Below are 15,376 nucleotides of genomic sequence, written 5' to 3' on the forward strand. Positions count from 1 at the left end.
CACCCCCGCGCCTGCCAGGTAGGCGGAACTGTGACCACCGACACAAAAGGCCCAGTGGCCCGCGGCGGGACAGAGCTTCCAATCACTCCTGCAAGGTAGGCGGGCCTGCGACCCGCCGGCAGAAGAGGAGCAGCGGCCTGCTGAGAGGCAGAGCCGCCCCCTCCCCCTGCGCCGGCAAGGTAGAGGGAATTGTGACCACCCACAGAGCAGGCCCAGCGGCCTGCTGAGAGGCAGAGCCGCCCCCCACCCCCGCGCCTGCCAGGTAGGCGGAACTGTGACCACCGACACAAAAGGCCCAGTGGCCCGCGGCGGGACAGAGCTTCCAATCACTCCTGCAAGGTAGGCGGGCCTGTGACCCACCGGCAGAAGAGGAGCAGCGGCCTGCTGAGAGGCAGAGCCGCCCCCTCCCCCTGCGCCGGCAAGGTAGACGGAACTGTGACCACCATCAGAACAGGCCAGACCTGCAACCGACAGACAGAACAGGCCCAGTGGCCTGAGGAAGGGTAGAGCCGCCGCCCCCCCCCCCGCGCCTGCAAGGTAAGCGGACCTGCGACCCACAGGCAGAACAGCCCCAGAGGCCTGCAGAGGGGCAGTGCCGCTGCCTGCGCCTGCAAAGTAGGCAGAACTGCGGCCACCGACAGAACAAGCCTAGCAGCCCGCAGAGGGACAGAGCCGCCGCCCGCGCCTGCAAGGTAGGCGGACCTGCTACCGACCGGCAGAGCAGGCCCAGCGGCCTGCCGGCGTGGTAGGCACATTGCCTCAATTGGAGGAGGGGCAGAGCCGCCGCCCGCGCCTGTGAGGGAGACTTTGCAACTATACAAGACCAATATAAATATATAGGGGGAAAATTCAATAGCACAACAGTTTCACCAAGTAGAAAGGAACGCGAACAGTATGAAGAGACAAGGAAAGAAAGGACCACAAGCAATGCAGGTCAACTCAACGTTAGAAGAGGTAATAGCTGCAGCAGATGGAATGTCAGATAAAGAATTCAGGATATACATGCTTCAGATGATCTGGAGTCAAGGAAGACATCAGACAGCAAAATCAGACAATGAAAGATCACTTCAATAATGAATTACATAAACAAATCCAAGAAGCAAAAGATCAACTATACAGGGAGATAGAGGTTATAAAAAACAAACAAACAGAAATCCTAGAAATGCAGGAAGCAATAAACCAACTTAAAAACTCAATTGAGAATACTACCAGCAGAGTAGAACACTTAGAAGATAGAACATCAGACAATGAAGACAAAGTATTTCAACTTGAAAAGAACATAGACAGCTCAGCAAGACTGTTAAGAAACCATGAGCAGAACATCCAAGAAATATGGGATAACATCAAGAGACCAAATTTAAGAGTCATTGGGATACAGGAAGGGACAGAGTTTCAAACCAAAGGAATGAGCAATCTATTCAATGAAATAATACGAGAAAACTTCCCAGACTTGAAGAATGAGACAGAATCCCAAATCCTAGAAGCCTACAGGACGCCGAATGTGCAAAATCATAAGAGACCCACACCTAGACACATTATAATGAAGATGCCCAACATACAGAATAAGGAGAGAATTTTAAAAGCTACAAGAGAAAGAAAGCAGATCACATTTAGGGGTAAGCCAATCAGGATAACAGCTGATCTTTCAACACAGACTCTGAAAGCTAGAAGATCCTGGAATAACATATTTCAAACACTGAAAGAAAATGGGTTCCAACCAAGAATTGTGTTTCCAGCGAAATTAAGCTTCAGGATGGAAGATGAAATTAAAACCTTCCACGATAAACAAACGTTAAAAGAATTTGCAGCTAGAAAACCATCTCTTCAAAACATCCTTGGCAAAACATTACAGGAAGAGGAAATGGAAAATAACAATGAAAACCAACAGTGGGAGGTAGGACAGTAAAGGGGGGAAAAATAATCAAAGAGGAAAACAAACCATGTTTAGTAACATAAATAAACAAATATGGCTGGAAGAACAATCCATATCTCAATAATAACCCTAAATGTTAATGGCTTAAACTCACCAATCAAGAGACACAGGCTAGTAGAATGGATCACAAAACAAGACCCAACAATATGCTGCCTACAGGAGACGCATTTGATAGGAAAAGACATACATAGGCTGAAGGTGAAAGGTTGGGAAAAATCATATCACTCATATGGACTTCGGAAACAAGCAGGAGTGTCCATACTCATATCAAATAAAATAGATTTCAAGCCAAAGTTAATCAAAAGGGATAAAGACGGACACTACATACTGCTTAAGGGAACCATACACCAACAAGACATAACAATCATAAATATATATGCCCCAAACAATGGTGCAGCTATGTTCATCAAACAAACTCTTCTCAAGTTCAAGAGTCTAATAGACCACCATACAATAATCATGGGAGACTTCAACACACATCTCTCGCCACTGGACAGATCTTCCAAACAAAAGTTGAATAAGGAAACTATAGAACTCAATAACACAATTAATAACCTAGACTTAATTGACATATATAGAATATACCACCCAACATCAAGCAGTTACACTTTTTTCTCAGCAGCACATGGATCCTTCTCAAAAATAGATCATATATTATGTCACAGGGCAACTCTTAGACAATATAAAGGAGTAGAGATAATACCATGCATCCTATCTGATCATAATGGAATGGAACTGAAAATCAACGATAAAAGAAGGAAGGAAAAAGAATACATCACTTGGAGAATGAACAATAGGTTACTGAATGATCAATGGGTTATAGAAGACATCAAGGAGGAAATTAAAAAATTCTTAGAGATTAATGAAAACACAGACATAACATATCGGAATCTATGGGACACATTGAAAGCAGTTCTAAGAGGAAAATTCATTGCTTGGAGTTCATTCCTTAAAAAAAGAAAAAACCAACAAATAAATGATCTCATACTTCATCTCAAAATCCTAGAAAAAGAAGAGCAAAACAACAGCAAAAGAAGTAGAAGGCAAGAAATAATTAAAATCAGAGCTGAAATTAATGAAATCGCAACAAAAGAAACAATTGAAAAAATTGACAAAACTAAAAGTTGGTTCTTTGAAAAAATAAACAAAATCGACAGACCCTTAGCCATGCTAGCGAAGAGAAAAAGAGAGAAAACTCAAATTACTAGCATACGGGATGAAAAAGGCAATATCACAACAGACACTTCAGATATACAGAAGATAATCAAAAATTATTTTGAATCCTTATACTCCAATAAATTAGAAGATAGTGAAGGCATCGATAAATTTCTTAAGTCATATGATCTGCCCAGAATGAGTCAGGAGGATATAGACAACCTAAACAGACCAATATCAATTGAGGAAATAGAAGAAACCATCAAAAGACTACCAACTAAGAAAAGCCCAGGACCGGATGGGTATTCAGCAGAGTTTTACAAAACCTTTAAAGAGGAACTAATACCAATACTTTTCAAGCTACTTCAGGAAATAGAAAAAGAGGGAGAACTTCCAAATTCATTCTACGAGGCCAACATCACCCTGATACCTAAACCAGACAAAGACACTTCAAAGAAAGAAAACTACAGACCAATATCTCTAATGAACCTAGATGCAAAAATCCTCAATAAAATTCTGGTGAATTGGATACAAAAACATATCAAAAAAATTGTGCACCATGATCAAGTAGGATTCATCCCTGGGATGCAAGGCTGGTTCAATATACGGAAATCAATAAATGTTATTCACCACATCAATAGACTTAAAAATAAGAACCATATGATCATCTCGATAGATGCAGAAAAAGCATTCGACAAAGTACAGCATCCCTTTATGTTCAAAACTCTAGAAAAACTAGGGATAACAGGAACATACCTCAATATTGTAAAAGCAATCTATGCTAAGCCTCAGGCTAGCATCATTCTGAATGGAGAAAAATTGAAGGCATTCCCTCTAAAATCTGGAACAAGACAGGGATGCCCTCTCTCACCACTTCTGTTCAACATAGTTCTCGAAACACTGGCCAGAGCAATTAGACAGACGAAAGAAATTAAAGGCATCAAAATAGGAAAAGAAGAACTTAAATTATCACTATTTGCAGATGACATGATTCTATACCTAGCAGACCCAAAAGGGTCTACAAAGAAACTATTAGAGCTAATAAATGAATTCAGCAAAGTGGCAGGATATAAAATCAACACGCATAAATCAAAGGCATTCCTGTATATCAGAGACAAATCCTCTGAAATGGAAATGAGGACAACTACTCCATTCACAATATCTTCAAAAAAAATAAAATACTTGAGAATCAACCTAACAAAAGAGGTGAAAGACTTATACAATGAAAACTACAGAACCCTAAAGAGAGAAATAGAAGAAGATCTTAGAAGATGGAAAAATATACCCTGTTCATGGATAGGCAGAACTAACATCATCAAAATGGCGATATTACCAAAAGTTCTCTATAGGTTTAATGCAATGCCAATCAAAATCCCAACGGCATTTCTTGTAGAAATAGAGAAAGCAATCATGAAATTCATATGGAAAAGTAAACGACCCAGAATAGCAAAAACAATGCTAAGCAGGAAGTGTGAATCAGGCGGTATAGCGATACCAGACTTCAAACTATACTACAGAGCAATAGTAACAAAAACAGCATGGTACTGGTACCAAAACAGGCGGGTGGACCAATGGTACAGAATAGAGGACACAGAAACCAATCCACAAAACTACAACTACCTTATATTTGATAAAGGGGCTAAAAGCATGCAATGGAGGAAGGATAGCATCTTCAACAAATGGTGCTGGGAAAACTGGAAATCCATATGCAACAAAATGAAACTGAATCCCTTTCTCTCGCCATGCACAAAAGTGAATTCAAAATGGATCAAGAAGCTTGATATAAAATCAGAGACGCGCCGTCTGATAGAAGAAAAAGTTGGCTACGATCTACATACTGTGGGGTCGGGCTCCAAATTCCTCAATAGGACACCCATAGCACAAAAGTTAATAACTAGAATCAACAAATGGGACTTACTCAAACTAAAAAGTTTTTTCTCAGCAAAAGAAACAATAAGAGAGGTAAATAGAGAGCCTACATCCTGGGAACAAATCTTTACTCCTCACACTTCAGATAGAGCCCTAATATCCAGAGTATACAAAGAACTCAAAAAATTAGACAATAAGAGAACAAACAACCCAATCAACAAATGGGCCAAGGACCTGAACAGACACTTCTCAGAGGAGGACATACAATCAATCAACAAGTACATGAAAAAATGCTCACCATCTCTAGCAGTCAGAGAAATGCAAATCAAAACCACCCTAAGATACCATCTCACTCCAGTTAGATTGGCAGCCATTATGAAGTCAAACAACAACAAGTGCTGGCGAGGATGTGGGGAAAAGGGTACACTTGTACATTGCTGGTGGGACTGCAAATTGGTGCAGCCAATTTGGAAAGCAGTATGGAGATTTCTTGGAAAGCTGGGAATGGAGCCACCATTTGACCCAGCTATTCCCCTTCTCGGTCTATTCCCTAAAGACCTAAAAAGAGCATGCTACAGGGACACTGCTACATCGATGTTCATAGCAGCACAATTCACAATAGCTAGACTGTGGAACCAACCTAGATGCCCTTCAATAGATGAATGGATAAAAAAAAATGTGGCATTTATACACAATGGAGTATTACTCTTCATTAAAAAATGACAAAATCATAGAATTTACAGGGAAATGGATGGCATTAGAGCAGATTATGCTAAGTGAAGCTAGCCAATCCCTAAAAAACAAATGCCAAATGTCTTCTTTGATATAAGGAGAGTAACTAAGAACAGAGTAGGGTCGAAGAGCATGAGAAGAAGATTAACATTAAACAGGGATGAGAGGTGGGAGGGAAAGGGAGAGAGAAGGGAAATTGCATGGAAATGGAAGGAGACCCTCAGAGTTATACAAAAGTACATACAAGAGGAAGTGAGGGGAAAGGGAAAAATAATACAAGGGGGACCAATGAATGTCAGTAGAGGGGGCAGAGAGAGAAGAGGGGAGGGGAGGGGAGGGGAGGGGGGATAGTAGAGGATAGGAAAGGCAGCAGAACACAACAGACACTAGTATGGCAATATGTAAATCAATGGATGTGTAACTGATGTGATTCTGCAATCTGTACATGGGGTAAAAATGGGAGCTCATAACCCACTTGAATCAAAGTGTGAAATATGATATATCAAGAACTATGTAATGTTTTGAACAGCCAACAATAAAAAATTTAAAAAAAAAGTTCAAAAAAAAAAAGAAAGTAAATGAAATAAGGTAATTTACATAAATGATGCTTTGTAAGCCGTCATAGAAAGAAAATGCTAGTTATTACTATAATAGTGATGATGATGATGATGATGATGATGATGATGATGATGATGATTATCAGAGTTGGAATTGGGAGGCCTTTATTTTATTTTCTGTTTTTGTTAGTTTCCTGATACTTTGTGGGTCTTTGGCCATATGTGACTGGGAACAACCTTTTGCTTTATGGTACCCAACAGGCAGAACAGGATCTCTATCCCACAAGAGAGAAATTAAAAAGTCTCTCTTCTGAGTTAAATAAAGAAGGACCTTGAACTTGGGGCTAACCTTTGGAACTCAATTCCAAGCTGTCAGTATCTCCATCCCTTCAACCCCTTTCCCTCCCACCCCTACCACACTCCATGGTTTTCTTTCCTGTACAATCTTTGCATGCCTCTGACCATTCACATTCAAAAAAAAAAAAAAGTGACAGAGAATAAAGAATAGAAAGGGGACATGTTTAATGTGGAGGGAATCTATTTTTAAAAAATACAGCTTGACAGAAACATCAGCTGAAGAGCTGTCTATAGATGACGTTGACTGTCATAGGAGCAGGGAGGTCCCTGTCACTGGAGCATTGAGTCAGGGGATTAAAGCTTCTCCACAGAGATTTGCATCACATGATATGCAGGTGGTACTGAACTTGGTAACCTGTAAAATCTAGGATTCTAGAAGTCATTTATTTCAACACAAACACAGGCCTGGATTCTTCTAATATCTTAGAATTAGAACAATACTGAGTCCTGCCTCTAAAATGTCCATTTTAATTCTATGAAAATGGTGAGTGTATCTCAACTGTTACTTGGATTCCTCCTTTTCTAGACCTTGAAAGATGCCCTGGGTGACCAGATAGACCCCAGTTCTGTCCTTTCCAGGGGTATTGGCTGTGGGACTGGACACTGGCCATCTTTATGAGATAACACTAGTGCTGAGCTGCCTTCAGAGCCCTTGGTTTCCCATGTTCCCCAAGTGCATCTGTGCTCAAGACTAAGGCTGCTGTTCCTAGCATCAGCAGAGGGTTGTCACAGTGCTAGAAAAGGGGGCACAGGGCAGTTTGGAGGTTTGGGACACACAAAACATTGGGGAGGCCACAAAAGCTGGTACCCCATGTCCCCTGGGAATTCAGAAGAGTCACTGGTTTGACACTGAGGGGAACAGCAAGTAGGAAAGGAGGCGATCTGTGCTCAGAGTGAAAGCCCATCCCTGTGACCTAGGGAGCTTGCTCTTGGCCTTTCATCAGCATCTGGTGGTACCAGCCACTCCATCCACTCTCCTTCTTTGCCTTCTCGCAAGTCTTCTTTTGTTTTTAATCCTTTTGCATCCTTTCTTCAACCAATATTTGTTGACCTACCCTGTCCCAGGCAGGCACTGACTGAAGCTCTGGGGATACAGTGGTGAGCAGAGCGGGCCCGTTTCCAGTCCTGATGGAAGCTGCTGTCTATTGGGAAAGTCACGTGTTCTCCAAATAGCTATCAACTCTTGGCTGTACATACCTGATTCACTGAAGAGGGATGTGGCACATCCAAGGAAGTCTGTCTGAAGGAATTTGACACAGTCAAGGAAGTCAAGGAAGCCGGCCCTGGGGAAGTAGTGGTTGCTGTGATGGGTGGGTATTCACCTGATGGTCAGTATGAAGAAGAGCAGTGTGATTTCAGGAAGAAGGAAGAGCAAAGGTGTCTTAGATCCCTCCCCAGACACAGAGCCTGAGACAGGGATTCCAGTACATGTGATTTATTGAGAGAATGCTTTCAGAAGAAGGGGGTTAGAGAAAAGCTAAATCACTTTGTAGTCTCAGCTGGAGGCTAGCTTCAACCTGACCCTGTGGCCAGCTTGGGAGGCAATTATACCAGAGTTGGTGCCCCTTGAAATGGGAGCATTGGCCTTTTGTACTGGCTCCTACATAAGCCAGTCATTGGCTGTGGACTAAGGGACACATAACTGCCAGGGAAAGTACTTTGTATTGACAAAGGGCAGTTCTCCAGCGAGGGGGCAGCTATGACCCCTTAGCAAACGACACTCCCAACTGCTGGAGTATGGGCACACCAGCCCTGTAAGGAGATCTGAGCAAGACACCAAAAGCCCCTATTCCAGGAGCCAACATGGTGTGAATCCTGAGTGAATGGAAACTCTTCTGGATTCTAGGCCCTCAGCTGAATGCTTTCCCCTCCCTCTCAACCTGAGTTTTCTTTCCTGTACAATCTTTGCATGCCTCTGACCATTCACATTCCATGATTATGTTTCCATCTTTTGGCTTCCAGGCTGTGTTCGTTCACTTGGATACAATCACCATCTGCCCAGATGAAGAGCTTAGGGACTGGGTATCAGCATCATCTCCAGCCCTCCAACAAAAGAACCACAGAAGAAGCCAAATTTGGAGAATATAGTACATGTGAGAGCTCACGCAAGAAATTTCTGAGCCAAGAAGTCAGAATAAGGCTGGTGACCCAGGCAGGTGGTAAGTCAGGCTCCACAGAAGTGAGAACACTAAGGCAAAGGGAAGGCCCAGGAAGAGAGTAGACCTAGTCTAGGCACGAGCAGGACAGAGGAGTCTGGCACATTCCAGAGTATGGCTAAGGAAGGAACACACATGGATGCTGGATTCCCCTGGGGAGCCATCAAGCTCCCCATGGTGGCTCCCATTACACCAGGCTTGTAGGTTGCAGCTGGGCAAGTGGTAGCTTTAAATCTTCCCTTATGACTTTTCACAGTAACTTCTATTGAGCTAACACTCAGATTCTGCATAACAGGTTGAAACCAAAGCAGCAAATGGAGCAGGCATCAGAAGAGGAGGGGAACAAAGAAATGTTAAGATGAGAATACTGAATTTCAGAGAGGTCACCAAGCTAGCACATCCAGAATCTGAATATAAACTCATATCTTTCTTCTGACCACAAAAAACACTATGTATACACATTTGTGGTATGATAAATTTTACCATTCTGCATATGGTAATCCATGTACTAAAACATAGAGCTTTAGCAACTCAACTCCATTCCCAGTTCCATGTGACTTTCACAAACCAATTTCAGATCTCTGTATATATAGAACAAAATAAATATAGCAATCCTTTATTGAACAACTGTGCTAAGCTTTGCATACTTTATTTACATAATGCTAGGTTTTACATAAATCATCTTTTTTAACCCTTTCAACAATCCCTAGAAATGTATTATTATCTCCATTCTACAGATGAGAATACTGAATTTCAGAGAGGTCACCAAGCTAGCATATGCAGAATCTGAATATAAACTCAGATCTTTCTTCTGACCACAAAAGAACATTTACAACAGAAATATCAGATCTGACCTATGTAAGTGAGTTTGCTCCACTCAAATATGCCCCCTAGAGACCACCTTAGAAAGTTTGCTGTACCTCAAGCACAATCGTCTGAACATTCTCATTGCAGTCAAGGCTTTGCCCTCAAAGGATGGAATTGATTTGGAGCAGTCATTTGGAGCAAAAAGCTGGTTAGGCCTGGGGACCAGGGATGGGCAGAGAGCACATATGTCTTCTTGTAGTTTAGTCATCCTTCTCTGTAGAGGAACATATTCTCCCCATCCCTACCATGTGTACCTCTTCCAATTCCTGAGTTCAGGTGGACACTCTTGCTACCTTATCCTCCTGCCTGTGTATTTGGCCCCAGAAGTGGACATATGGCCAAAGTAAGGCAAATCAGAAAATCCCTATAGAATCTAGGGTGAGAAAATAGTATAAACAATATAAACACTACAATCCCCATCTAAATGCCAATGATTTTCTTCACAGAACTAGAAAAATACAGTCTTAAAATTCATATGGAAGAACACAAGAATCAGAATAGCCAAAGCCATCCTGAGCAAGAAGAGCAAGTCCAGAGCTATCACAATACCTGATCTCAAATTTACTACAGAGCTATAGTAACAAACAACATGGTGTTGGTATCAAAACAGACATGAAGACCAATGGAATAGAAGACCCAGGGACAAATCCACATAGATACAGTCATCTGATCCTTGACAAAGGAGCCAAAAACATATGTTGGAGAAAAGAGAGTCTTTTAAACAAATGGTGCTGGGAAATCTGGACATCCACATGTATAAGAATGAAACGAGATCCCTGCTTCTCTAACCCCTGCCCAAAAATCAACTCAAAGTAGATCAAAGACCTAGGAATGAGAACAGAATTGGTGAAACTACTAGAAGAAAACATAGGAGCAATACTCCAACATATTAGTACAAGCACCAACCTCCTCAATATGTTTCCTAAAGCCCAAGAAATAAAACCAAGAATCAATAAGTGGGATGGTATCAAATTAAAAAACTTCACACAAATTAGGGAAATTAAAACTACACAGAGATTTCATCTCACTCTAGTTAGAATGTCAACCATAGAGAACACAAACAATAATAAATGCTGAAAAGGATATGAGGGGAAAGGAACACTTTGACACTGTTGGTGGGATTGTAAATTAGTACGACCACTATGGAAATCAGTATGGAAGTTCCTCGAAAAACTAAGAATTGAACTGCCGCAAGCCTCAGCTGTACCACTCCTCAGTATTTACCTTAAAGAATTAAAGTCAGCATACTCCTGTTACACACGCATAATTCTATCAATAGCAGCCCAAATCACAATAGCCAAATTATGGAATCAGCCTAGGTGTATGTCAGTAGATAAATTGATAAAGAAAATGTAGTATAGATACACAATGATACACAATGGAATTTTATTCAGCTGTAAAGAAGAATGAAATTATGTCATTTACAGGAAAATGGTTAGAACTTGAGAGAATTACATTAAATGAAATAAACCAAATGCAGAAAGTCAAAGGTCACACTTTTCCTCTCACATGTGGAAGTTAGAGAGAAAAAAAAAAGGGTTGGGAGTGGGTTAGCTCTCATGAACATAGAATGGAGACCAGTAGAATAGAGGAAAGGGACAAGGGGGATGGAGAATGAGAGGAAAAGAGGAAATACTAGGGGAAAATATCAACCAAATTACACTGTTATATTGTGTGCACATACAAATATGTAACAATGAATCCCACCATTATATATAATTATAAAATGGAACAATAAAAGTATGGGGAGAATAAATTGGCTTCTTCACACCAAAGGAAACAAGAATGCAAGAAAAATCTTTGCCAGCTACTCTTGTAACAGGGGATTAATATCCAGAACATATAAAGAACTCAAAAAGCTTGACACCAAAATAATAATAATAATAATAACACAATCAATAAATGAACAAATGAGATAGCAGACATTTCTCAAAAGAAGTACAAATGGCCAACAAATTTATGAAGAAATGATCAGCATTCTTAACAATCAGGAAAATGCAAAACTACACTGAGATTTCATCTCACTCCAGTTAGAAGGATAATCAGCAAGACTACAAATACCAATAATTTATGGCAAGAATATGGGGAAAAGTTACACTTAATGTATTGTTGGTGGACCTGCAAATTATTACAATCACTTTGGAAAGCAGTATGGAGATTCCTTAAAAGACTAGGAATAAAACCACCACATGACCCAGCTATCCCCCTGCCCCACTGCTTGGTATTTATCCAAAAGAACTAAAATAATCATACTGTAGTGATACATACCAATGTCTCCATCAGCATGAGCACAATCCACAAGTTCTGGAATGAGTCTACATACCCATCAATAGACAAATGGATAAAGAAAATGTGATGTGTGTGTGTGTGTGTGTGTGTGTGTAATATATAATGGAGTTTTACTCACTCATAAAGGAGAATGAAATTGTGCCATTTGCTAGTAAGTGAATGGAACAGGAGAACATCATGCTTAGTGAAATAAGTGGGACTCAGAAAGCCAAGGGTTATGTTTTCTTTCATATGTGGAAGCTAGAGAGAGAAAGAGAATAAAAAGGAATCTCATGAAAATAGAAGGAAAACCAATAAAATAGAGAAGAGGGATTGAGAGGAAAGGTGAAGGGGAGAGCATGGGAAAGTACTAGGGAATGAAATCTATCAAGTTATGCTGTGTTCTTGTAGGAATATACCACAATGAATCATAGATGTAGCATAACATGAAAGATAAAACTTGATAGCTATATGATTAAAATGTACTAATTAAAATAACAATGATAATAGAGGGAAGATCAGTAGAATAGAGCGGGGGGGAGCAGGGAGGGAGAAAGACAGAGAAAGGGAAGTACTGGGGAATGAAATTGCTCAAATTATAGTGTGTGCATGTATGAATATGGCATAATGAATCCTACTACTATATACAATTACAACACAAAAATAAAATTTTTTAAACACCTCTCTGAAATTCAAGTAAGTGCAGACTAGAAGAAAATATTTTCAAAACATTTATCGGGTAAAGGATTTATATTCAAAAGTATTCAAATAACTCATGTCTAAATAATAAGTTAACCCTAATTTTTTAATGCAAAAATAATTTGAATAATCACTTCACCAAAGAAGACAAATTTGTAAGTACATGAAGATTCTCGATACCTTTAGTGATCCTGGAAATGTAAATTAAAATGACATTGAAATGCCCCTGCACGCTCACTAGAATGACTAAAATTAAAGATTGTTAATACCAAATGTTGGTAAGTATAGGAAACAACTGAAACTCTCAAACATTGCTAAGGCAAAATGGTACATCCTCTTTAGGAAAGTTCAATAGTTCCTTATAGAATTAAACATGCATTTACTCTCTGATCCAGCAATGCTGCTCCTAGGTATTTACTCATGACATTTTTTTCAAGTTTTATATATATAAATGTGTGTGTGTATGTGTATTAATTGTCAATGGACCTTTATTTTATTTATATGAAGTGCTAAGAATCAAACCCAATGCCTCACACATTCTAAGCAAGCACTCTACCCCTGAGCCACAACTCCAGCCCCTACTCATGAGATATTGAAACATAATTTCACACAAGGCTTGTACTTTATTCAGAAATTGAGCCCCAATATCTATAAAGTGGTAAATAAATAAATAAATTGTGTCATTTCTATAGAATTGAATACTACTCAGCAATAAAAAGGAGAACTACTGATGTTTGGAAGAACATGGCTAGCTCCTGAAAGCATCATGCTATGTGAAGGAAACCAGGCACCAACAGATGGACAGTGTAGAATCCATTGACATGAAATCTACACGAGCATAACAATGACAGAAAGCAGATCAGTGACACCCAAAGCCCAATGAGGGAAGGAGACTGGTGGTAAAGGGGCATAAGGGTGTTATGGGGGGTGACAGAAGTGTTCTGTATCATGGTTGTGATGGGGGTTACAGGAATGTATACTTTTTATTTTATTTTATTTTTTACTTTTTGTAGTTGTAGTGGACACAATGCCTTTATTTTATTTGTTTATTTGTATGTGGTGCTGAGGATGGAATCCAGTGCCTCATGCATGCTAGGCAAGTGCTCTATCACTAAGCTACAGTCCCAGCCCAGGAATGTATATTTTTTCAAAGCTCATTAGGTTGTACTTTTTGTCTTGTTTTTTTTTTGTTGTTGTTGTTGTTGTTTGTTTGTTTGTTTTGTGCTCTGGGGGATTGAGCCCAGGGGTGCTCTTCCACTGAGCTACATTCTCAGCCCTTTTATTCTATTTTGAGACAGGGTCTCCCTAAATTGCCCAGGTTTCAATTTACAATCCCACTGCCTCAGTCTTCTAAGTAGCTAGGATTACAGGCATGCCTCAGGCTAAATTGTACTTTTCATTTTGATAAAATTTATCAAATGTAAATAACCAGATAAAATTATTTTAAAAAAAAAAATCCTCTTTTCCACCAGTGCAAAGGATATACCAGGCCTCCACAATAGAGGAGATCTGTAGCTATAATGCACCAATAAAAATATGGAAAAAAATAAAATGGATGATATAACCTTTGCTAGCTCTGTGAAACAAGAAAACAACTAATTTCTCTACCAGCTCATCCTGCCTCACTTAGAAAACATTGCCCTTACCTTAGTAGGTTCACCTTGATTTCTCATACCTGCAACCAAAAGAGCTCTGATGAAGATATTTTTGATTTAAGAAAAATTAAATTTCTTAAGTAACTTAGGAAGCCCAAACTACCTAGAATCATAATGTCATAAAACCTAATACTGTATTCAGATGGCCTTATCCCTTCTGGAATGCTAACTTTCATCTTGCCATCCTCTTAATATCACTGCATGCATAATGAGCACAAATCACCACCTAACTTCCACCAAGTCCATTCAAGGACTGAACTCATCTTTCTGTAATGATCCCCCAAATTAAGATGTTCCTGGCAGAATGGTCTCAACATTCATTCTTTTTACAGATAGCACAATTTAAAGTTCAATTTTCTGTGATTACTCCACAGAAAGAGCAAGTCATCCCTGAGCTGCCCTTGCTTGGACTGTAGCATCCTGACAGGTCTGTGTGTTTCCAGCCAAGGAGGAGCAGCTGAGTCCCAGGAACCACCCCACTCCCAGGACTCCTGAGCCTGTGGCTCCTACCTTCTAGTAGTTGGGCCCTTGGGACAGCTCCATGGAGGACACCACCCTTTCCAATTTCCAGGCCATGTTGTATGTGCTGAGCAGATCAGCACAGCTTGGCAGCCAGCACTGCAGAGGGGTTCCACTGGCCACGGAATAATGGCTTGTCATGGCTTCACAATTCCATCCAACTCTGGGAGTCTCATCCAAGAAGACCAGCAGCCAAAAGTTTAAGTGCTTGCAGCATGACAAACATAATTATGAGACAGAAAGAGCCTATTAGTTTTACCATGTAATTTTAAACTTCAAACTATTAAAATAAATAAATAAATAAAAACTCCTCTTCTTTTCATTTTGAGAAGACTGTCATTATTCCAAGGTCCACAATAGCTCACTGGTTAAGTGGCCGTCTCTAGCTGGCAAGGCTTCCTTCTGTACTGGTCCAGGTGTCTGGTGGTTCAGATGTAAGAGACTAAGCCAGACAACCTGATGAAGTCCCGGTTCTCTAAGCTTGAGAGTGTGATGCTGGAATAGAACATGCCTTATTTATTATTTGTTTTTAAATAGGATATTGCAAATGCCACTAACGGGTGTACGTGTTTCTGTATATGTGGGTCTGAGTGTGCACACACTGTCATT

General features: G+C 40.3%; 1 long non-coding RNA gene across 1 annotated transcript in view; it reads right to left on the minus strand.

The window, feature by feature from the left end:
- The window catches only part of LOC114081601 (uncharacterized), a 105,737-nt gene extending 90,748 nt beyond the window's left edge, over nucleotides 1-14,989 (minus strand). The window contains exons 1-2 of the long non-coding RNA XR_003580830.2: nucleotides 14,759-14,989; nucleotides 14,240-14,268 (exon numbers count right to left, since the gene is read on the minus strand). This is a non-coding gene — a long non-coding RNA (uncharacterized lncRNA). The remainder of the gene's footprint in view (nucleotides 1-14,239; nucleotides 14,269-14,758) is intronic.
- Nucleotides 14,990-15,376: the final 387 nt, after the last annotated feature.

This window comes from Marmota flaviventris, chromosome 2 (genome assembly GCF_047511675.1).
Source record: "Marmota flaviventris isolate mMarFla1 chromosome 2, mMarFla1.hap1, whole genome shotgun sequence".
Taxonomy (NCBI): domain Eukaryota; kingdom Metazoa; phylum Chordata; class Mammalia; order Rodentia; family Sciuridae; genus Marmota; species Marmota flaviventris.